Source organism: Eublepharis macularius, chromosome 4 (genome assembly GCF_028583425.1).
Source record: "Eublepharis macularius isolate TG4126 chromosome 4, MPM_Emac_v1.0, whole genome shotgun sequence".
NCBI lineage: Eukaryota > Metazoa > Chordata > Lepidosauria > Squamata > Eublepharidae > Eublepharis > Eublepharis macularius.
The window spans coordinates 172212924-172238231 of NC_072793.1; the positions used below are offsets into that span (position 1 = coordinate 172212924).

Here is a 25308-nt window from a genome sequence, read left to right on the forward strand (position 1 = left end):
ATCCTCCTGTTCTACAGTTTCAGAGTTATCCATCCCGGATAGTGCTTCATTTGCATCATCATCAGACACCCACAGTATATCACCTAAAAGAAAGAAAAAACCCTTCCCTCCTGGAACCACCATAGATAAGTTTGTGATAAAAACGAGCAGATTAGAAAAAGAGTTAATTGATGAAAAAATTGCCCAGTTTGTTTATGCAACGAACTCTTCTTTCCGTCTGACTGAGAACCCACATTTCATTAATATGGTTCAGTCACTGAGACCAGGATACAGTCCACCCTGCAGAGCAGATGTTGCAGGGAAACTGCTGGATAAAGTGTATGACAGAGAAATGGAGCAATGTGCAACAGCTCTGGAGCAGGGGTGGGCAAATTGCGGCCCGCGGGCCACATGCGGCCCGCTACAGAGTTTTTTGCGGCCCGCCAAGACAGTCTATAGACTCTATGCCAATCACAAGCCGGAGCGCACCAGAGGTCGCTCTGCTGGGAATCCTCCCTCCTTCCCACTCGAGCCCCAGCCAGCTCCATTGTCCTGCGTGCAAAGGCGTGGTGCTGTGCCCCCTCACAACAGCGCGAGGCGAATGGCGTGCGTGAGTAAAGGTGGGCCAACGCACAGGGCCCGCAGCCTCCCCATGCAGGTGGCGGGCAGAGCTCAGTTTATTTTTTGTGCTCAGTGAAAGCCCTAACTCTTGATTATATTGTATTTCACTTGCACTCTACCTTGGATACCAGTTAGAAAGGTGGACTATTAATAAACAATAATCATAATAATCGCAATAACCAAGCAGTGGAACTCAGCACCAACTGTAGACGCAGAGCTGACTCTGGGCAGAGATCTCAGCAGAGTGCATTACAGGGGAGCGACCACACGGGCGGAGTCAAGGCAGGGGGCCATCTTGTGGGACAGACTGAGTTGGAAGGAGGCATTTTTTGCCCAAATGCCTGAACTTGCCTCTCTAGCAGCAACGATACCTCCCTTGGGCTCTTAAACGAGTTTGCGACGGTCATGTCGGAGTTCTTCGGGAGGGTGAAGCTCTTTGGACTCAGAGGAAGGGAAAGCGTGAGCTGAAAAGCCTTGCAGCTGGAGGAGCCCAATGCGGCCAAAGGCCTCTTCGCCCGCGGGCACAAAGAGCTCCTCTGGCTCTAAGCCGGCAGGGCGAGCGCGGCCACCTTCGGGGCCCTGAGATCGACGGAGCCTCCGGGTCAGCGCCGCGGTCCGTCCAGCCGCTCAGAGTAACATCGACCCCCCCCAGGCGGGCTGCAGGGAGGGGGCAACACAGGCAGGCGCCCCCGCAGCCCTCCCGCCCGGGAAGCCGCCCTGCTCTGCGCTCCTCCCTCCAGCCCTTCTCGCTTCCTCCCATTCACACGTGTCTTTTCTCTCCCCGCCCGAGATCCCTCCGTGCAGCCCGAAACTCACCTCCCCTGCAGACGCGCAAACGCCAAAGCCTCCCTCCGGCCAAGGGAAGGGGCGCAGAGGAGGAGGAGGAGAGGCCCCGCCGAACTCCATGGCGCCCCACTCGCCTTCTCCTTCTCTCTCTAAGAAATAATGTCTCCTCGCTGGGGCTCGCCGAGCCTTCTGGGAATTGCAGTTCTCTGAGACTCCCGGACCCCCCCCCCCCCCGCCTGGATTTGGGAATTTAGGGGAGGAGGTTTCTTGGCTCTTCTGTGCAGCTTCACCAGGAGGCCCCTGCAGGAGAGATCTCGGAGAGAGACGGGCGGCGACGGGTCGGAAACCACTCCAGATCTCCCGGGTCCGTCTGTGGCACTCCTGCCAGGAACTGCGCTTTTCTAACATGGACGCCTGAAGGGGGCTGAGAGAGTCTATAAAGTCCTAGGGGGGTGGTGTATTACGTGGGAAAGTCATTTCCTGTCCTGGCCCCTTGCTGGAGCCGTTTGAATATCCTGGGCTGCTGCTTGAACGGCTGCGAGGAATCCGGTGAGCTCAGAAGGGCTGCGGGGGATATTGGGGGAGGGGGTTCCCATGCAAGAACAAAGCAGAGAGAAATGGGGGGGGCGAGGGAGAGCTCCCCCCCTACGGGGGGGGCTCTCCCCTTCTTGGGGGTTTAGAGCAGAGGGGGGGCGATGGGTCAGGGTTGAGAAGTATCGGGAAGTGCAGCAGACTTGTGGGGGGAGGAGAGCCCCCAACTCCTCCAGCCACCCTCTGCTTCTTTGTCGCCTGGGCTTCTCCGGGTTAATGCTCCCCCCCCCGCCCGCCCCTTTCCACATCAGGCCAGAAAACAGGTGGTGGCTGGAGATCTGGAACTGCAGCTGAGCTCCCGGCTACGGAGAAAAGAGCAGCTTCGGAGGGCGTATTCTATGGCGTTGTACACCGCTTAGGTACCTCCCCAAATCCTTCCTATGTTGCATCCTCAAATCTCCAGGAAGCTCCCAAATCAGAGTTGTCCACCGTGTCCTTTGCTCTTTGATCATGAAGGGGGGGGGGTCAGAGGACATCCTGCCCCCCTCTCTAGTGCTGTTGCATTTCCCCCTCCCTTTTATTTTTTGGAAATCCTGGTCCATCTCCTGTGATTTCTGGGCTGCTTTTCTCTCCCACTGGGTGTGTAGATAGAAGATGTTTCCCTCCAGGTGAGCAGTAGATTATCAACCAAATTTACAGGAACTCTTCTAGATCAGCAATACTGGATAGAAGAGAAGAGACAAGGCTCCTTTTTGGAACTTGTAGAAAAAGTCTGAATCTTAGAACTGTTTCATATGGATAAAATATGGGGGCAAAGACCCCAGGTGATGGAGTGGGCTGTATCCCCTTGTGAAGAGCTTAACCCTGCAGGCGGACTCAAGGCAGCTTGGCTTCCAACTAGAGATGAGAGCGCATCTTGGAATGATTCCCTGAACTAAAAGCTCCCTGCCATGGAACAGCAGCCCAGCAGGCAGAGACAGAGACAAACACTTTCTCCTTGCAGTGCTAGTTTTCTACATGCAGGGAGTGTTTCCATTTTCCAAAGAAACAGTAGTAGTTTCTTTGGAAAATGTTGTAGTAGTGGTGAGAAAATATTACAAGGAAGGGAGGGGAAACATGAATAAGGAAGTTGGGACCACTCCCCATATAGAAACACTGGGTGGGGGGAGTGATGTTGGGCCAAACACTCCTGTGCCCTCCTAGATCTGTACAGAGATTTCATCTTGGCATATTTTGGGAACGTGGCTTCTCTGGCTAAGGCTCCCTTTTCTCCTTCTGGTAGTAGGGCTGTTGGTAGTGGGTGAGGAGATTATTAGGGGACAAGCATTTTGGTGAGTTGCCTGCTTGGTGCAAAGGCTGCTGACATGATGCTCTGTAATTGTGTGTTCCTGCAGGAATCATTTGCTTCATTAGGCAGAAAGTTAAAGGCCAGGAAATCAAACGTAGCATTTTCAGAACTGCTGCCAGTTCCAAGCGCAGGGCCAACTAGCCAGGCACAGAGCAGGGGTCTCAAAGTGTAGATGAGAAAGTGGTGCTGTGCGGAAGGGCTTAGACTTGTTAGGCAGTGAGGAATTTTCTGAGGCAGAGACAGCCTTCAGTTGAACCACTTGGTATCCAAAAGGTGGCAGAGCGGATTTTAAACTAATCTCAGGCAAAGCTGACAGGAGCTGCGGAGCCTCCAGTTTGGGACGAGTCAGTCCAAAGTGATGACAGTGTAAACACTCAGGGCAATATTGGGAGGAGCAGGATAGGACTTGGGAGACAGAGTCGCATGGCAAAGGAGGGCCCTGCGCAGAGACAAGGGGGCTGAGGGAGCAGAAGGGGGTTGGAGAAGAAAACACAAGACAGGTGCCAATGCTCCAAGCCTCCGAGCCAAGATGGGGGAGCCAAGCTGGAGCGCTTGGTGCCAGGTGGCCGTTTAGATGGAGGGGGTGCCTCAGAAGCATGGTGGACTGGGGAGAATCAGTGGGGAATGGTCTTGCTGGGGAATCAGCTCTGCAGGCAGAGAGGGAGGTGTTGGGCGAGGGGTTGAGAATATCAGGGGAATGCATTTCCCAACAGAAGCGATGGGGCCCCGTATTTCCACCCCTAAGGGTTACTTAAAAATGAGGTTGCCCTATGGCCCACCTGATCAAAGCCTTGAGGCTGATCTTGAGATGGAGAAGGGAACAAGGGAGGCGACTAACATAAATAATGTTGTGCTAATGGGTGACTCCCAAATACCCTCCCAATGAGTGGGCCAACATGTGCTTGAGTCATGCTGTAGAAATGAGATTCCTAGACTGCATAAATGGCTTTAGACGGGAACCATAGGTTGCAGAGCCAGCCAGACGGGTGGTGATCTTAGTCTTGGTTCTGAGCAGGGCACAAGACCAGTTGGCAACTGTGACCACAATGCCATAGCATCGTTCAGCATTCTTGTCAATGGGAAGTTACCCCTGAAGTCGAAAATGTCACTCTTGATTTCAGTAGAGGGAACTGTACAAAAATGAGGGGAATATTTAAAAGGAGGCTGAAAGGGAATCACGAGAGAGTCAAAGAAATGCCTGGAGGATGCTTAGAAGCCCTTTAAAACCACACAAACTGAAGCCCAGGTCGAATGCATCTCCCAGGTTAGTAAAGGTCCTGCCAAGCCTAAAAGAATGCCTGCATGGCTAAGGACCCAACTCCAGGAAGTCATTAAAAGGTTCTTTTAAAAGTGTAACATTGTGCCCCAATGAAGGGACCGCAGGGACTGACAAAAGAGTTGTAATCAGGAAGCGGATTTTGAATCCCAAGCAACAGGCAGAAGTGGGAGGCGGTGCAGGACAAATACCCCAAACCGTGGTGGGGGTGTGTGTGCATCGTGGACAACATGTGTTCTTTGTAGTGGAAGTGAAGGCTTTCAGCCCGTGGCAGGCATAACTCACCTCAAAATTGACGTCTTTCAAAACTGATAACAGCTTCGGCACCATAGTAGGACATGCAGTGGCAATCGGAACATCCTGGCACAGATTTGGCTCCCAATCCTCCTCTAGTATTTGCCATGGAAGCCAAGGTTTACTCCTAGGAAATGCCAGGAAAGTGCACTGGCAGGGAGGGTGGAAAATATCCCCTCCCTTCTTCTGCCCCCTCCTCTTCTTTTCAGCCAGGCCCCAGCAGGTCTTTCCTCCCTCCCCCCTCAGCTCCTTCCATATGAGGCCCCCAAAGAATGCCATTTCCTTTCCCCTTTAAAAAATGAGCTCCTTTCCTCTTTCAAAGTGCTGGTCAGTCTTGACTGCTTTCCCACTCCTCAGGAGGGGATCCTCCAAGCACCTCTAGGTTTGCAGGATCTTTTCTGGCTCACCCGTGCCAGGTTTCTAATAATGAGTCATTCGGTTCACATACGCAGGGAGATAAGGTGGGATGGGGTGAGCACGTGTCGGGTCAAACAGTCCTTGAGTTTCTTGAATTGTGCCCCAAAGACAGGCCAGAGAGTAGTTAACTCCAGGGGCTGGCAAAGAACTTTGTGTCTAGCAAAAAAGGGTTTGCTACCCTTCCTTTTTCCTCTCTCTCCTAGGCAGCAACGGAAAGTCACCCTTGATGCCTTCTCTGCCATCTCCTCTGCGTGGGGAAAAGAAAACAACCGCCATGCAGCCTGCCCAGGTAAAGGGGGCTGGGGGGGGGATATTGGGAAGACCTGCAGAGAACCACATAAATGCTTCCTTCGCCCTTGCGGGGCTCACAGGATCAGGCTCCTTCCTGCCGCTTCTAGATGTTGAAACTACCCACTGGGGCGGCAGGAAAATTGCTGCACTGCATCTAGGATTATATGTGCAGAGAGCAAGGTAATACTTTATCACAAATTTCCCCCCGGCAAACCATTTGGTCCTCTGACCCCAAGAAGACTGAGAGTGGGATGCCCTGGGGCTCCAGTCCCCTCCTGGCTGCTGCCATTTCAGAATTATTTTGATATCCGTGCTTGATTTTTTCTCATGGACCAACTTTCCAGTGATGTAAAGAAATGGTTCTTCTTTCTTCTTCCAGAGTGGGGTGTCCTTTGAAGAGGTGGCTGTGTGTTTCACCCAGGGGGAGTGGGCCCTGCTGAGCCCGGCCCAGAGGGCTCTGTACAAGGAGGTCATGCTGGAGAATTTTGGGAACGTGGCCTCTCTGGGTGAGGACCCTTTTCTCCTTGGTTTTCTCCTTGCTGTGAGGAGTGACCCTAAGGAAGTCCTGATGTGGAAAGATGTGCCCAGGCTGCCTGCCCAGGGCCCAGTGGCTGATCTCTGCCACTCCCCATAATCCTTCCTCTGGGGTGGGTTCTACGTTCTTCCAGATAAGTAGCCCCAGCCTGGCAATCCTGTGCCTGATCCACATGAGAGGGCATCAGAAGAGGTGTCCCAAGGGATGCTTGGCCTGGAGAAGGTGGGTCAAAGCAGGGGCTCCTCTCCACTCTGGGCCTTGTCTGACCCTGGCACAGGTGTGGTTGTGGAGGGAACTATGCTGGCTTCTCTTGCACTTGCTTAGTTGGATTTCCACCTCCACTTGGCTGGGAGCAGGCACAGAACTACTAATGCCAAGAGGGTCCTTGTAGGTGCATATGGTATTCCAGCCCACCCCTATTACTTCCCTGTTGGGTATTTCTGGAAGGAGAGTCAAGCTGGCTTGGAAATGCTCCATTTATGTGCATTGGAGGGGGTCCTAATTCTGTTTCTTTCCTCTGATTAAAAGAACCTGGGATGGCCAAACCTGACCTCATATCCTGGCTGGAAGAAGAGCAAGCGCTGTTTCTCCGTGGCTCTGATGAAGAGGAGGGATTGGCAGGTAGCTGCTTCATCTGTTGTGGGACTGGAGTGTTGCTTGTGCTTCCATCCAAAGGGGCTTGGATTTCTCTGGCTCTGTTTGTCCTCGCGGTTTGAGCTTCTTCTCAGAAGATCTTGGATGGGTTGTGAATGCTGAAATGGAATAGCTTGAAGAGATAAAAACAACGTTCTTCTCCCAACTCAAATCACTCTTGTCCAAGTCTAGCTGAGACTTCTCCTCTTGGAGTGGCAGGAGCTCTCCTTCCCCCAGTAGAGGGCAGTGTTGAAAATGATTCCACGTTTTCCAGCAGAAATGCTGGCTTTCCACTCTATTTTAAATCCTAGCCAGGATTTGTCTCTTCCAGTTAACAGCTAATTGCCTTTTGTATGGAGCCACCAGCCATGAAGCTGATTCAGTACCTGAAATAATGTTCCAAAGTGGTTTTCACAGGATGAGGAGCTGTTTAGCTGACACCCTGGTAGAGGGAAAGCAGGTGGGAGAAAACAATCTCTGATGGCATTGGAGGGGCTGTCAGGCTGGCCCAATGCCGCCTGGGATGTAGCACAGACCCCATAGGAGCTGCTGGCTGTGGTGGGAGGCAGGATTGCGTCTCATGTTTGAAAATATGCAAGATGGACTTCTACCGTTATTTCTACTGGTGGGGCAAGGGGAATGGAGAGAGAAATCTCACTTCTGACGTTGGTTTCTCTTTTTAAATGCAAACTTGACTCTTCACTTCTTTTACATTCATGCTTTCTTCCTGTATTTTATTACATGCAGTACTTCTTTTATTTCATTACCTAATTTGTAAGCACCATTATTTCTCTGTATTCACATTTTCTTTCAGCAGGAGGTGTGTGGAAGTCAGAAAATGAAAAGAAAGAACATCCACTTGTGAATGACAACACTGAATATTGTGATGCCCTGAGGAAGGAGGAGAGGAATCACCCATCCCTAGGGAGGAGAAATTCCAGTCTTTTGGAGGGTGGTAACTCTCATAAAATTAAATTAATTCCAAAAATACACAAAGAAGACAATAGGAATAAGTGCCTTACAAGTGAGGAAAATATTTCTGAAAAATCAGGAATCAGTATGCATTGCAACACTCGTAGCAAAAAGAAAAACCGTCCACCAGAGAAGTGTAAAAGCTATGGGAAGAAATATAGCCTAACTTCCTATCAAAGAATTCATAAAGGGGAGAAAGCATATAAATGCCTGGAGTGTGGAAAAGGCTTCACTTTCAGTGGAAGCCTTATTTCCCATCAAAGAATTCACAGTGGAGAGAAACCATATAAATACCTTGAGTGTGGAAAAAGCTTCAGTGAGAGTGGAAAACTTGGTGGCCATCGGAAAATTCACACAGGGGAGAAAAAACATAAGTGTCTGGAGTGTGGAAAAACCTTTCAGCAGAAAGGTAGTCTAATGACTCATCACAGAATTCACACAGGGGAGAAACCGTATAAATGCCTGGAGTGTGGAAAAAGCTTTACCCAGAGTGCACACCTTACTTGCCATGAGAGAATGCACAGAGGGGAGAAACCATATCAATGTCTGGAGTGTGGAAAGAGGTTCCTTCATGGTGGACACCTTACTTCCCATCAAAGAATTCACACAGGGGAGAAACCGTATAAATGCCTGGAGTGTGGGAAAAGCTTCCGTCAGAGAGAAATACTTATTGTCCATAAAAGAATTCACACAGGGGAGAAGAAATACAAATGTCTGGAATGTGGGAAAAGCTTCACTCAGAGTGGAAACCTAACCACCCATCAAAGAATTCACACAGGGGAAAAGAAATTCAAATGTTTGGACTGTGGGAAAAGCTTCAGCCAGAGTACGAGCCTTACTTCCCATCAAAGAATTCACACAGGGGAGAAGAAATACAAATGTCTGGCATGTGGAAAATGCTTCTGTTGGAGGGACAGCCTAACTTCCCATCAAAGATTTCACACAAGGGAGAAACCGTATAAATGCCTGGAATGTGGGAAAAGCTTCAGTCATAGTACGAGCCTTACTTCCCATCAAAGAATTCACACTGGGGAGAAGAAATACAAATGTCTGGAATGTGGCAAATGCTTCCGTTGGAGGGGTAGCCTAACTTCCCATCAAAGATTTCACACAAGGGAGAAACCGTATAAATGCCTGGAATGTGGGAAAAGCTTCAGTCAGAGATCTCACCTTACTTCCCATCAAAGAATCCACAAAGGGGAGAAGAAATTTAAATGCCTGGAGTGTGGAAAAAGCTTCAGTCATGGTGGAAGCCTTAAAACACATCAAAGAATTCACACAGGGGAAAAGCCATATAAATGCCTGGAGTGTGGAAAAAGCTTCAGTGAGAGTGGAAAACTTGGTGGCCATCGAAAAATTCACACAGGGGAGAAAAAACATAAATGTCTGGAGTGTGGAAAAACCTTTCAACAGAAAGGTAGTCTAAAGACCCATCAAAGAATTCACACAGGGGAGAAACCATATAAATGCCTGGATTGTGGAAAAAGCTTTACCCAGAGTGCACACCTTACTTGCCATGAGAGAATTCACAGTGGGGAGAAACCATATCAATGTCTGGAGTGTGGAAAGAGGTTCCTTCATGGTGGACACCTTACTTCCCATCAAAGAATTCACACAGGGGGAGAAACCATATAAATGCCAGGTGTGTGGGAAAAGCTTCAGTCACAGAGGAATACTTATTGTCCATAAAAGGATTCACACAGGGGAGAAGAAATACAAATGTCTGGAATGTGGGAAAAACTTCCGTTGGCGTGACAACCTTATTTCCCATCAAAGAATGCACACAGGGGAGAAACCATATAAATGCCTGGAGTGTGAGAAAAGCTTTAGTCAGAGAAGAAGCCTTACTTTCCATAAGAGAATTCATACAGGGGAGAAGCCATATAAATGTTTGGATTGAGGACAACACTTCAGCTGGAATAGAAGCATTACTTTCCATCAAAGAATTCACTCAGAAGAAAAACCACATGAATGCCTGGAATGTGGAAAAACTGTTGGGTGGAGAGATTCCCTTTTTAGCCATCAAAAAATTCACTCAAGGGAGAAACCATAGAAATGCCTGGAGAGTATTGCATCAGAGCCAATCGGATTAGGGGATCCTAAATAAATACAGTGGAATACATTTAATACATAATACAGTAAAATGTGTAAGATTTTCTGAGATTAAAACTATAGCCTTTTTGTGTGTTTAAAATCCTTTTTTAATCAAAGTATTGATTTTTAGATATTCTGTACGGTAGGATCCTTTTTTATCTCAGCAGGCAGGCCATCCCCGCAGGTGGAACCACAAGAGAAAATGCTTCTGCTTGGGCAGAACCAGCACCTGGAACTGAGCCTGAAAAGTAATGGATAGCCCTTGGAGCAATTCCAGAAAGCATTTCATGTGCACATTGTTTCTCAATCCTCATATTAATTAACTTGCAGCTTTCTGTACCAGCTACAGGTTCTGGTCTTCAAGGGCAGACTTATCTAGCGTGTGATAAGGTAGTCTAGCCACGGGTTCCTTTGGGTCAGATCCACTTGGCCAGGTCAGAAGGATCAATCTTAGGAGACATTCTTAGTGGATAAAGGCAGGATAAATATGGTAAGCAGAGTCTGATGATGTCCAGGATTGTGCTGCAAAAATGCTCACAGGCTAGTTTGTTCCTGGCTTCCACGTGCAATGTTGGTTTCTCTCTTTCTCTTCCCTCCACTGGCAGATCTTCCCAGGTTTATTGGGCAGCCTGTCGTCCTCAGGCCATGTATGTCTCTTTGGCGTTAATCTCTAGCCTGGTGCCTGCTTCAAAACAAAGATGACCAGGGAAGAGAGTGGGAGAGGTGCCTTTCTGCTTTGCCGCTTCAAGACTCCAACCATTGCTGCGTGTCCCACTTCTCTCTCTCTCTTTGGTGCTTTCAGGGACTTGCGCCTCTCTCGCACGCTCTGGGGATGAGGGGATCTTCTACTTCCCCCTCTCCTCACTCCAGTTTGATGGAGCTTAATGTGGATAGGTCTTAACATGGGTACAGGGACCAGACCGTCATATCTCAAAATATAAAGAGCAAAAAGCACACACAGGATCTTTAATCACAATCAGTGAGCAAGGGCAGAAAGAGAATTGGTATAAACCCCAATTCCTCTGTTTCTTGAGATACCCTGAAGATGATAAGCATAGGTTCTTAGTTCTTGGAAATAGGGCCTTTAGAAATAATCCATTATTTTTTCCAGTAAGTTGGGGCTGTTTCCCTTTGTTCTCAGCTCCATATAGTCAACATGGAGTCTAGAGAAATATGCTACACTAGAAACAGCCCGTTTTGGCTCTAGAAAGGGGAGAGAGGGCAGGCAGGCATTCCCTCCTCCTCTGTCACTGATCCTGGCCAGTGAAGGAAGGAGGTGGACATTGCTGGCCACTCCCCACCTGATCTCAACAACGTGAAGGGGTGGTGGGCTTTGCTACCTGATGCACACCTGATACAGGTTGGGTAAAGGGGGGCAGGCATTGACACCTTCTCTGCTCCTGATCCCAGCTGGGTGAAGGGAAAACAGGCATTGCCTTCTGCTCTGTGTCTGATCACAACAACAACCACAGGCACCTCCCGTTTACAAGTAGCAACAAACAGAGAATCCTCACGGGAGGGAAAGAACCAATAAGTACAATTAAATCACACTAAATGCGCATTGCTGTACCTCATTTCAATGTAATTTCTAAACACAGGGTATAACCAAGAAATATCAAATTCTTTTTATGCTGGCACTCATGCAATATAAAGGTTCTGATGTACAGAGCAATGTAAATAAAGTCCGGAAAAATCCAAACGTAAAAGTCTCATGTGTCTTCTTTCACATGTTTGAAAAGAGAAAAAACCTTTTATGTTGTGCATATGTGCTTCTTCCTTGAGATTTTATGTATATCATACATGGATGAAAGCATCCAGCAGAGAGTATAAATATATTGCATCAGAGCAAATCGGATTAGGGGATCCTAAAGCAATACAATGGAATACATTGTAACAGCCCGTTTTGGGAAAAAATACAACAGGCTCTAAAAAGGGGAGAGAGGGCAGGCAGGCATTCCCTCCTCCTCCGTCACTGATCCTGGCCAGTGAAGGAAGGAGGTGGACATTGCTGGCCACTCCCCACCTGATCTCAATAACGTGAAGGGGTGGTGGACTTTGCTACCTGATGCACACCTGATACAGGTTGGGTAAAGGGGGGCAGGCATTGACACCTGCTCTGCTCCTGATCCCAGCTGGGTGAAGGGAAAACAGGCATTGCCTTCTGCTCTGTGTCTGATTACGGCTGGGTGAAGAGGGGCAGGCGTTACTGCCTTCTAAAAGCCTGATCCTAGCTGGGTGAAGGGGAGTGGGCATTGGCTCCTGTTCCCTGCTGGGTGAAGGGAGGAGTGGGCATTACTTTTTGCTCCTTGCCTGATCCCCAACAGGTGAAGGCAGGCATTGAGCTTTGCTACGTGCAAGAGGGGCAGGCATTGCTGCCTGCTCCAAGCCTGATCCTAGCTGGGTGAAGGGGGTGCAAGCATCATCACCTTCTCTGCTCCCGATTCTGGCAGGTTGAAGGGGGGGGGTGGAGATTGCTGCCTCCTTGGTGCCTGATTCCAACAGGGTGAAGATAAGATGGGCACTGCCACCTGCTCAGTGCCTTATTTCAGTAAGCTGAAGGGGCCAGGCATTGTCACCTGCTCCCCTTCTTATGCTGCCTGGGTGAAGGGGAATTGCCTCCTGTGCCTGATTCCACCCAGGGGAAGGTGCTGGGTGGGCAATGGCACCTGCTCCACTCCTGATCCCAGCTCGGTGAAGGAGGTGGGCATTGCCATCTGCTCTGCTCCTGATCCCACTTGGATGAATGGGGGGCATGGCCCCCTGCTCCGTTCCTAATACCAGCTGGGTTAGGGCAAGGTCAGGCATTGCCACCTGCTCTGCTCCTGATCCCAGCTGGCTTAAGGGGGTGAGCATTGCCACCTGCTCCACTCCTAATACCAGCTGGGTAAAGGTGGGGGGGGTGAGCATTGCCACCTGCTCCACTTCTAATGCCACTTGTGATAAGGCAGGGGTGGGCATTAACACCTGCTTTGCTCCTAATACCAGCTGGGTTAAGTTGGGGGGCATTGCCACCTGCTCCACTTCTAATGCCAGTTGTGAGAAGGCAGGGGTGGGCATTAACACCTGCTTTGCTCCTAATACCAGTTGGGTTATGTTGGGGGGCATTGCCACCTGCTCCACACCTAATACGAGCTGGGTTAACATGGGGGAGGGCATTGCCACCTGCTCTGCTCCTAATACCAGCTGGGTTAAAGTGGGGGTGGGCATTGCCACATTCTCTGCTCCTAATACCAGCTGGGTTAAGGTGGGTGGGCATTGACACGTGTTACTCTCTTAATATCCGCTGTGTTAAGGTGGGGGATGAGCATTGCCACCTGCTCCACTCTGAATACCTGCTAGGTTAAGGTGGGGAGTGGGCATGACCACTTGCTCTGTTCCTAATACCAGCTGGGTTAAGGCAGGGGCGGGAATTGCCTCCTCCTCCGCTCCTAATATCAGCTGGGTGAAGGTGGGAGGGCATTGCCACCTGCTTTGCTCCTGTTCCCAGCCTGGGCTTCCCACCATGGCATGTTTTCTGGAATGATATGGGGAGTTGCCTGGGCTTTCCTTTGCTGCTGCTCTGGTGGTACAGCAGGGTATAAAGTGAGTCGTCTGAAACACGCTTACTCAATTATATAGTAGGATTCTTTGAAAAGCTCATGTATAAGGGAAACAGGAAACCAGGGGCAAGCTCCATTAAATAAAATGGGACTTCTGTCTGCTTAGGATTGCTCTCGAAAGATCTCATCAGTTCTTCACCCTGTGTGATCTAAAGATCTATACTTTATCTTTCATTTCTCACACACACAAGGTCCCCAAGCCATCATGGCAATGTCTCCCATCAGAAAACCAGAATTTATGCTCCCTTCCTTTGCCAGGTGCCCCCACTGAGAAGCCAACTGAACACTACTGCAGAGGTGCTCCGGTTTCACTTCCCCACACACAACGCAGGATTTGGGGAAATAAAAGAGAGAAACTGGTCCCGATCCAGGAGATCATGGCTACCACATAGTAAGGCAAAACCTTCCTCTAAATCCACTTTAGCGTTTAGGTAGCCAACCCCAGGTTAGGAAATACCAGAAATTTTGTGGGTGGAGCCTAGAGAGGGCGGGGTTTGGGGGAGGGACCTCTGTGGGATAAAACGTCACAGAGTGCAACTTCCAAAACAGCCATTTTCTCCAGGGGAATTGATCTCTGTGTTCTGGAGATCCACTGTAATTCTGGGAGATCTCCAGGTAACCAAGTACCCTTGTCCTACAAGGGGCCTTTGGTATGAGGGTAAAGAGCTCAAGCACTCAACATTGAGGAGCAAAGCCTAACTTCCTAGGTAACGGAGTCACTGCCAGTGTCTGACTAGCCCTCCACTGTGAGACTGAGAGATGAGCCTCCAGTCCTGCTGTGTGTTAAACCTGAAGCCAGCCCTGCAAGGCAGACCTCTTTGCAGACTGAGTTCCAAAAATCAATTACTTGGATAGCTGCGGCAAAGAAGCCAAGGTACTGGATTGAGATTAAAGTGCTGAAACCCAAATAATGGCATAGAAATATGATTCACAAAGTTTATTAAAAGAAGTGCAAATGAATGCCATGATAGAAGTATGCAAACAAGAGAAGAAAACAATAAAAATTAAAACTACCCCAACACTAATAAACATGCTTTCAGTCTGCTAAACAAGATGTTATCTTGTCAAGCCCGAGCACGATATTTCAGGCAGGACTTCAACGTCCAAAATCCAAAGAGCATCCCACAGTGCAGCCTGACCAGCTTGACCAACCAGTGAGTTGCTTAGCATGCATTTGCAGTCAGAGCCCCTCCCCCCACTCCCAGGGTCCTTTGCATGAATGAGATGGAATGCGGGTGCGAAAACCCCTTCCGAGTTCTGTCCCCAAAGCTCTCTGATATGTGCCTGTGTCGGGTTCCATCTGGCAACTTGCAGTTTCATTTTGACTGCCCTTGGCCAGAGAGGGACTGTTAGGTACTGGGTTGCCTTAGGGCTCAGCAAGGCCCCTCATGTCTGTTGGTTCGTTGAGTGTTGAGTACTGACTAAGCTTCTATCTGAGCTTAAGCTGTTAAAGCTGTCAGTCCTATTGGTTGTTTTTCTGCTGGCTGCACATTCATTGGTTACTATCCGTAGGTGTAAGCAGTCAGCCCCACCTTCACCATTTTTACAGCAGTTTTCATATGGCTGCTTATGATCTTAACAGTATACAGGCCTCTGGAGTTTAAAATGGCTACTGTATGGCCACTAGAAACCCTCTAACCATTGCTACATCCTGCCCAAGAGAACCAGGCATGTGAGGAATGCCGCATTGGAATGCGGAGGGCTCGAGGTATGATTGGATTTGCTAGCCATCCCAGCCCCGGAAGGGTCTAGCTCAACAAAGGTCTCACAGAGGCATCCCCGCTTCACACATTCCTTTCCCTCCTTCTATGAGGAGATCATCTGTCCATGATTGAGGAGCTAATCAAATGACATTCATAAGTATAAACAGTCGTTCCTGGAACATTGTACACCTCGCCTAAATTCATTAACTTAGCTCCGGTAGACTTCTCCCACAAACTACTCTTTGTGCAGCACTAGCACTAATTTTGCATTTGCATTCACACACCCTGGCAGCTACCACTTAATGCAATCAAGTCTTTTGTCAAACCCAGGAACTGACCATTGGAATTTTTGTTCTAACTGCTAGGTGCATTCCTTCCACCTTGGGACACATTTTACCTATAAGGCAGACCCCCTAGCCCCATTCAAATCGTGCATGCTTATTGGATCCAAAAGTGTTGTTCCTTTGAGGTTGCCCTAAGCCTCTTGCCTTGCCAAAGACGCTGGATGTTTGAAGCTGCTTCTCTCTCTCTCTCTCTCTCTCTCTCTTCATTGTGAACAGGACTGCTTTCCAGGAAAAGTAGATATACTTGCTCCTCTTTCTCTATTCCCACTTTCTAGCTATATTTCTTAGGACTCTGTGTGTGTGTATAATTATTTTCCCCAGTAATTGGTGAGTATGTGCATGAAGTTTTGTATTTTAATAAAAGTTATTGTTTGATATTAAGCACCAGACTAGCTTGTTCTATTGGGGAGAGGATTTGGTTAAGCTGGTGATTGAGCTACGCAGTTACTGGACCTCTCGTATAGCTATCCTCCTTGCTTGCTAATTCCCCCATAAATCATACCTATTGTAAGGAGACCAATTCCAGTAACATAGGCAGCAGCCAATCGGTCCAAAGTAATAAAGACCAATCGCTGGCCTGCAAATCTGATACATTGAAGTTAATAGTTAATGCAAATAATGATATTGTAGGGTGCATGTTATTATTGGTTATTATCGGAGCAGCGTTTGAGTGTATATATTGGCTCACATTGGGCTTGTGTTGTGTATCTGTTCTGGCTGAAATCACTATTGAGCACAAGCCTCTACATAACATCTTTAATTCTAAGGCTATTTGCACAATAGCCTAAACCAATGTTTGAAAAGGCCAAAAAACAAACTAGGCGAAGTCAGGCCACACCTGCACTAAAGAGACCCACAGGAAAACCGCCTTGGCGTGTCCTGTGCTAGAGAAGGCCTCTCTGGAGTTCCCTTTGGAGGAGATTGGCAAGGTTCCCTGTGCCCAGCCACTCCCTGCTTGCTGGACTGGAGAGTTCTAAAGGAATATTGATACTAGTAATAATAGTGTGCTTGTACACCACCCTTCTGGACAGATTAGTGCCCACTCAGAGCAGTGAACAAGGTCAGTGTTGTTATTACCCCCACAATACAGCTAGGGAACTGGGGCTGAGAGGAGAGGTTTACCCGTGTCTCGCTGTAGAACTCATGGCAGTAGTAGGACTCGAACCAGTTCTGATTCACAGCAGCCCAACCGCTTAACTACTAAACTACAGCAAGAAGCTCCTGGAATGACTGGAAGTTATAAAGTGGATTTTTAAAGAATCTTTGTGAATGACTATATCTTAAAACAAAATATGAACAGCCAAGGAACAGCCTGATACGCTTGCTTGTGGCAGAAAAAGTCATAATCTTCCTCTCAGGGTCAAGGGGATCCATGCAACGGTGACCTTCAGGTTAGGCTGCTATAGTGGATTCTATGCGGGTCTGCCCTTGAAGTCAATTCTGAAACTCCAGTTAGTACAGAATGCTGCAGCCTAATTACTATCAGGATCTAGGAGGTATTACTCCTCTTCTGCAAACACTTCATGAGTCCCTGGGTTCAAGTCAACATTCTGGTTATCATCTACAAAGCCCTTAATGTCTGTGTCCCTATATACCTGCCAAAGTGCCTTTCCTGCACCCCCTGCTGCGACAGTTTCAACAGCTCCATTCGCTGAACAAAGCTTTCTGAATGTGCTACCCAGAGAAGACGGAGGTCCTACGTCTGGACCACAGGCTATCAGGCTTGGGGATCTGGCTCCCAGCCCTGGGGGGGGGGCACTTCTTGAGCCACCTAGGTCAGTGATGGACTTCTACTCAATTCCTTGGTCTAATCCCCTTTTTAAAACGTCACAGTGAAGTCTCATGGCCTGCTAATCCATCGCTGCATATTCCCTTTAGGAGGTGATTTCAGGTGGGAAGCCACATTGCTCTGTAGTAGAAGAGCAAGATTTGGATCCAGTAGCTAGATTTCTACTCAGAACTCCCTAAAGCTCATCCCTTGGAAATCTAATTGGTCTTTAAGGTGCTACAAGTCCTGAATCTTGCTCTTTAGGAGGCGTCTAGAGACCCAGAGAGCCCTGGCTACTGTTGCTAGGTGTTGAGACAGCCACCTGAGACCCCTAGTAGCCTTGCAGTGGTCTGGCCCTTAGTTTGAGACACTTCAAGCTCTGGGATCATTTCTGAGGGGATAGGCACACAGTCAGTCAGCAACTCCTGACACCAGAAGGAAAAATATCCATAGCTTTATTAAATAACTAGCTTCATGCCCGTGCTTTGCTACAGTATTTAACTACTTTAAATCTAGTTATAATACTTAATGGGTACATAACATTTTTTGGTTTGTGGAGGAGTTTGAGTTGATTTTGTGGTATAATAGCATAGTAACCGAGCTTCACAAAAGTTTTTGAATAAAGTGATGCCTAAAACTGATGAAGTGAATTTCAAAATGTAATATTTATATTGAATATATTTTTAAAAGGTAAAGGTTACGGAGCAAGAAATAAAGTGAAAAATACATACTACCAGGGCTCATTTTGAGGGGGAACGTGCAGGAACGCAGTTCCGGTAGTTCCCCAAAGAGGTCACATGACAGGTGGCCCCACCCACCTGAGTCTCGGCCATTTTGGACCCGTTTCAGCCTGGATTGGGGCTGAAATGGCCCAGATTGGGCCTCTGACGGGTGGTGGATCACTCTCCCACTCAGCAGCGGCCCGATCCTGATCATTTTGGGCCCCTTTTCGGCCATTTTCATCCCCTTTTTGCCATTTTGGGCCCAATTTCAGCCCTGAATGGCCAGGATTGGTCCAAAACAGCCAGAATAGGTGATGCCAGGGGTGTGTGGCATATGCAAATCAGTTACGCCAATGACACATTTCCAGTGCTGTCAAGGGGTGTGGCATATGCTAATGAGTTATGATAATAAGTTCCTCCAGCTCTTTTTCTACGACCCCTGCATACTACTATTTTTTTCTACTGAAGGACCTCTTTGTAGACCACATTGGTGGTTTTCTCCTCTGGAGCTAGGATCACCAGGCTGCTGGCTGAGCTCCCTCTGGAGGACTGTGAGAAGCAGTCCTCCCTCAAGTCAATTCCTGCCACCTTCAGAGTCAGCCCCTGGGACTTGTTAATCCTCATAGCAAAGCAGGCCTTGAGGGAGAACAGCAGTCTCTTGAATTCAGAGGGGTTCTCTGCTGGTATGAGTGGTATGCGTGGTATGAACAGCGAGTCCTGCGCCCCCCCCCCCCCGAGCACTGCCAGTGAACAATGTGGCCTCCATTATGTTCCTATGGAGGGCTTTCACTCACAGTCTGGTGCCATTGCAGAGTTTGGGCGGGTTGAGGTGCTGGAACTCCTACTTGGAGAAGCTTGTGGGCTGGAAAGCCAGGAGGGTGGTGAGGAATTTCCCAGGGTAGTGGACCACATCATCCATTTGCGCCACTGTGCCAATCTGGATCTGTACTCCATTTCTGGCCCTTGATGGGAGTTGTGTTTCCTTAATGATGGCAGCCTTGTTGTTCTCGGGGGTCAGAATGGCACGCTTCCACAGCCAGGCCAAAGGCTTTTCCATGGCAGTGACGATATCAGGGTATATCAGGGCTATTAGGTCTGCTAGGGTTGTCACTACTGTGCCCAGGTCTGCAGGGATGGTCACCTTTCCCTTGGACTTGGGATATTCTTACCCCTATTTTTAGTAGGAGTTTAGCAGACACCTCGCCACTCAAGTGGACCCTCATGTTCTTTCTTAGTGAGAATTTCCTGATGAAAGGCCACAGATACGATGCCTGGGCACACACACCCAGTAACCTTGTCAGCTCAAGTTCCCCTTGGGACTACTGGCAAAGTCTACCCGAAGTCTCCAGCTAGCAGCACGGTGACTCCCCCATCACTCTCTTGTTGCCCCTGACATCTTTAAGGGTTATGCTCAGTGCCTCAAAACACCTCTTCCTCCTTTTAGCATCAGGGTACCTTGCACAACATCTGCCAGAAGGCTTCTTGGGGGCAGTAAAAGGCGATGCTCGCAAGTGGTGTGAGGTGGAATTGGAGTAAGGGAGAGGTGGTGTGATGGGCATTTTGGCAGGTTCATGGGAGATGTTCACATCGAAATGGCCCCTAGAAAGGTTCTGCACCATCTCCCCATGAACACTTAAAAACTTAATTGCCACACTGGCTTTTATATAAAACCCCCATTCAGCATTCTTGTACTGTCTTTCTTCAACTGTCTGCAGTTGAGCTGATTATTACCCTCAGAACAGAGTTCCACCAATCAAGGCTGCATATGCAAATGACCTCAGGGCAGAGTGGCTGAGTTGGCAGTTGGCCGGGGGGGGGGGATGAGCAGCCCCCGAGGTACACAGGGAAGCTGTATCCTTTTGGGAAAACACAGGTGACCCCTTTTTACCCCCTGAGGGGGTGAATTTTGGGGGCTTAAAGAACCAGTGTGGGAACTTTGTTTTGTTAAGTTTCTGATTTTTCATAAACTTAATTTAAAAAAAAAATCTGTTGAGGCAATATATATGCAATCAACCATGTCCAGAAATGAAACAACCATTTAATTTTATGTAAGAGAACCAAAACTATCCAACCACCTAAAATTAAAATAGGCAACAAAACAAATAACAGAAAAACAGAACAATTCCAAGTGGTATTCAGTACTCCTTTTGACTAAATCTGCAGAATTCTGCAAGACTGATGCAAAGAAAATTAACTGTGACTATAATACTTTCTTGTGGTATAAGGTAAGACAGCCACTATGAACATAGCACTTTCTCCAGGCATTGAATCCTTTTATGTGCAGTTAGGATGTAACTGTGAGAAAAGCTCTTTCCTCACTCCAAGCATTTATATGACATCTTCCCAGTGTTGACCCTTTGATGTTTAGGTAGGCTGCCATTCTTATAAAAACTCTTTTCACACTTCAAGCATTTACATGGCTTCTCCCCTTTGATGCACTGTTAGGAGGCAATTATAAGAAAAGCTTTTTCCACATTCCAAACATTTATATGGCTTTCCCCCCGTGTGAATCCTTCAATGTGCTCTTAATGTACCAATCTCAGAGAAGCTCTTTCAACATTCCAAGCATTTTTATGACTTCTCTCCTCTGTGAATCCTTTGATGCACTGTTAGATGGCTATTGCGAGAAAAACACTTTCCACACTCCAAGCAATTATATAGCTTCACCCGTGTGAATCCATTGATGTGCAGTTAGGCTGCAATTCTGAGAAAAGCTCTTTCCACACTCCAAGCATTTATATGAATTTTCTCCTGTGTGAATCCTTTGATGCACAGTTAGGTGGCTCTTCTGAGAAAAGCTCTTTCCACATGCCAAGCATTTATATGGCTGTTCCTTTGTATGAATCTTTTGATTCACTGTTAGGTGGCTATTGCAAGAAAAACACTTTCCACACTCCAAGCAATTATATGGCTTCTTCCCTGTATGAATCCTTTGATGCTTAGTTAGGCTGCCATTCTCAGAAAAACTCTCGCCACACTCCAGGCATTTATATGGCTTCTCCCCTATATGAGTCCAGCGATGCACAATTAGGCTGCCATTACGAGAAAAACTTTTTCCACACTCCAAGTATTTATATGGCTTCTCCCCTATGAGAATCCTGTGATGTGTAGTTAGGTAGTGGTGAGAACGTTGGACTGGGATCATGGAGATCTGGGTTTGAATCCCCGCTCGGCCATGGGACGTTCCTAGCTGGCTTTGGGCTAAACACATACTCTCAGCCAGAACTACCTCACAAGGTTGTTGTATGGATGAAATGAAGGGGAAGAAATCAGTGTAAACCACTTTTTTTCCTCATAGGCACAAAAGGAAGCACAGAAAGGGAGTAAGGAAAATATCTCCTTCTTTACAAAACAAAAGAGGCTTAAGTGTGTCCCTGAGGAATTGTGGTTTAGTGGGTAGAATATCTGACTAGGATCTCAAAGGTCCAGCTTTAAATCCCCAGTTTGCCTTTGAAAAAAACAGGGTTTCTCACCTGTAACTGTTGATCGTCGAGTCTCTTCTGTGCAGACACACATTGGGACTGCGCAGGCACAGGCCAGCCGCGGAAAAGATTTTTCTAGCTTTTAGAGATGTGAAGGGGACGTTCGGATCCACCGCGCATGCGCGCCGGTGTTCCCGCCAATTTTGAATGCATATATATCCGAACGTCCCCGGCATTCCCTCAGTTCACCTGAGCCGCCGGAGAAACTCAATTAACCAAACACTCACAGCGGGGTAGGTGGGAGGGAATGTGTGTCTGCACAGAAGAGACTCGACGATCAACAGTTACAGGTGAGAAACCCTGTTTATCGTCTTCGTCCTTCTGTGCAGCCCCACATTGGGAGAATAACTAGCATCTCACCAATGGGGGCGGGTGTGAGTGTCTACTTGAACAAAGAATGCAGGACAGCCGTGCCAACAGCTGATTCACGCCGTGCATTCACGTCCACAGAATAATGTTTGATAAAAGTGTCTGTAGTGGACCACGTCGCAGCTTGGCAGACGTCCCGGAGCGGCACTCCTCGCAGGAAGGCAGCAGAAGCAGCTTGCGCTCGAGTGGAATGAGCGGTAACCAACAAGGGGCACTGGACTCCAGCTTGCCGATAACAAAGTTTAATCGTAGACACAATCCAGCGAGAGATGGACTGAGCAGAAGCAGGTGAGCCCTTGCGAGGGCCAGAGTAACATAAAAACAGGGCAGGAGACTTCCTGAAACATTTGGTGCGATGTAAATAAAACAATAAAGCACGTTTTACATCCAATGTGTGTAGTGCACGTTCCCCTGGAGACGAGGGTGTCGGAAAGAAGGGAGGAACACCTTTTGCTGCAGGTGAAATTTGGAGACCACCTTGGGCAGAAACTCCATGCTAGTGTGGAGCATGACCGTACCAGGGAAAAACTGCAGGAAGGGAGGGTCACACCGCAGGGCAGACAGCTCCCCAACACGTCTAGAGGACGTGACCGCCACCAGAAAGGCTACCTTTTGCGTGAGCAAAGGCAAGGGACAGGCGGACAGGGGCTCAAAGGGCTGGAGCATCAGTTGGGAGAGAACCAGGGACAGACTCCACTGAGGAATGGGAGGGGCCCTAGGAGGGAAGGTCTTGAACAGGCCCTTCAGGAACTGCTTGGAAAGCCAGTGGGTAAAAACGGTCTTTCCGTCAATCTGCTCGTGGAAAGCAGAGATCGCAGCCATGTGGACCTTAATGCTCGAGAAGGCAAGACCCTGTGAGCACAAATACAGGAGGTAGTCCAGAATGATAGGTAAGGGGCAATCAAAGGGAGAAACCCCCTTGGGGGCCAACCACCCGGAAAAACGGGACCACTTCCTCTGGTAGGACAGCCTTGTTGAAAGCTTCCTGGCATTCAGTATGACCTTAAGAACCTCTGAGGAGAGGCCTACTCCGGAGCGCACAGGAGCCAGGCGGCTAGGCTCAGAACTGCCACATTGTGGTGCCTGACCCCATCCCTGGTCAATAGGTCCGGGGCCGGTGGTAGAACTAGGCACCGTCCCTGTGAAAGGGAGAGTAAGAGAGGGAACCAATCCTGGTGAGGCCACTTCGGGGCGATCAGGATACAGTGGGTGTTGAAGGCCCTCATCCTGGAGAGGACCTTGTGCAGGAGTGGGAAGGGCGGGAAGGCATAAAAGAGCCCTGGGGACCAGGGTATCTGGAAGGCATCCCCTAGGGAGTGACGGCCAATTCCGGCCCGGGAGCAGAACAGCGGGGCCTGCGTGTTGTGGGCCGTGGCGAAGAGGTCGATGAGAGGTGTACCCCATGTGCGAAAAACCTGGTGGAGGTAAGCCCTGTTGAGGGACCACTCGTGTTGAGGCAGAAACACCCTGCTTAGCGTGTCCGCTGCGGTGTTGAGCTCCCCTGCAATGTGAACGGCCCTGGGAAGGACGTTGTTGACCATGGCCCATTTCCAGAGAGTCGTTGCTTCCCTGCAGAGCTTGAGCGAGACCGTTCCTCCCTGCTTGTTGAGGTAGTAGCAGGCTGTGGTATTGTCCGACAGGACCTGAACCCTCCTGTTCCGGATGGCATCTGCAAAAGAAGCAAGGGAGTAACGGATCGCTCTAAGCTCTAAAAGGTTGATGTGCATGGATGCCTCAGACGGGGACCAGACGCCCTGAGCTGAGAGCTGCCCACAGCGTCCTCCCCATCCCAAGTTGGAGGCGTCAGTATAGACGGTGACCTCTGCCAGGAAGGGGCCGAAAGGACAACCTTCAGACAGGTTTCCAGGGACAGCCCACCAGGCCAGAGAGCGCTGCACCACCCTGGGGATGGAGAACTTCTGATGCTGGCCCATAGTGAGGGGGTTGTACCTCCGAACGAACCAGTTTTGCAGAGGCCTCATATGGAGGCGTGCAAAGAAAACCACCCCTGTGGAGGAGGCCATAAGGCCAAGCAAGGTTTGGATCAAAAGGGCAGTTTGATACCGGTTGTGCAGAAAATGCCGGGCTAGAGAGGAAAGCCTGGCCAAGCGGTCCGGGGGCAGGTAGGCTCTGCCCTGTAGCGAATCGAAGTGAACCCCAATAAACCTAATGGCTGTGCCCGGGGTCAGGATAGACTTATCCCCATTAACCACCAAGCCCAACCTAGCCAGTACAGACAAAGTGAGGGCAATATGGGCCCGGAGCGAGTCAGCTGAGGGTCCCACCAGGAGCCAGTCATCCAGGTATGGGTAGATAAAGCATCCCTTGGACCGTAGGTATGCCACCACGGTGGCCATGCACTTCGTAAAAACCCTGGGTGCAGAGGCCAGCCCAAAGGGCAACACCGTATATTCATACACAGAATCCCCATAGACAAACCGCAGGTATTTTCTGTGGCTCTCGAAAATGGAGATGTGGAAGTAGGCGTCTTTTAAGTCTAGAATAGCTAGCCAAACGCCAACCTCCAGGAGCTCTATGACCCGTGTCAGGGTCAACATCCGAAATTTCTCAACCCTTAAATAACTGTTGAGGCCCCTAAGGTCCAAAATGGGCCGGGAACCTCCATCCTTCTTATCCACAAGGAAGTACCTCGAGTAAAACCCCCAAGGGGAAGTAGCGACATTGACCACCCGGACAGCACCTTTGTTCACCAACTCTATAACATTATTGTGTAACACAACATCACAACATGGAGAACAATGGGGAGGGAGAGAAAGAGGAGGTGCATCTGTAAACATCAATCTGTAACCATGGGCCACAATGGACAGGACCCAAGTGTCAGATGTAACAAGTTGCCAACAGGGCAAAAAAGGCCGAAGCCTGTCCAGAAATCGGGCAGCAGAGGGGGTGTCCTCAGAGGCCAACAGGGGAGTGTCCAGGCTCAGTCAGAAGACCGAGGGCTTCTGCCCGGAGGTTGAAGGTTTGGGCGAAGAGGGTTGTTGCCTGCCCTTGGACCGGCCGGAGCGCCTGGAGGAGTGACGCTGCTGGGCCGAGTAGGATCGGTGGCCATAGGACTGGCCCGAGAAGAAACGCCCCTGACGCTGCTGGTAAGGCTGATAAGGGGTCTGGTAGGATCGGAACCGACCGTACCGGTACCTCGGACCCGACGGCTGAGTAGAAGGGGCGACTCCCAGGGACTTGGCTGTTTGCTGGTTCTTCTTCATCAGGGAGAGGGACTCATCCGTCTTCTCTGAGAAGAGCTGGGGTCCCTCGAAGGGGAAGTCCTCCACTTTCGCCCTCTTCTCCGGAGGCAGGGCCGTGGATTGGAGCCAGGCGTGTCGGCGCAAGACCACCGAAGTTGCCATCGAGCGCGCTGCAGAGTCGACGGCGTCCTTGCCAGCTGTCATCTGCTGTTTTGACAGCCTCATGGCCTCAGCTTGGAGGGCCTTCACCAAGTGGCGGCGATCTTCAGGGAGATCGGAGAGGTAAGAGGACAGCCGTTTCCAGAGGAACAAGTTGTAGGATCCCATTATGGCCTGGAAGT

General features: G+C 49.2%; 2 pseudogenes; one reads left to right on the forward strand and one right to left on the reverse strand.

Moving 5' to 3' along the window:
• Nucleotides 1-1637: 1637 nt before the first annotated feature.
• LOC129328772 (zinc finger protein 420-like) lies at nt 1638-11459 on the forward strand (annotated as a pseudogene).
• Nucleotides 11460-20228: 8769 nt separating this feature from the next.
• Nucleotides 20229-25308, reverse strand: part of LOC129327844 (zinc finger protein 420-like) — a 107014-nt pseudogene continuing 101934 nt past the window's right edge.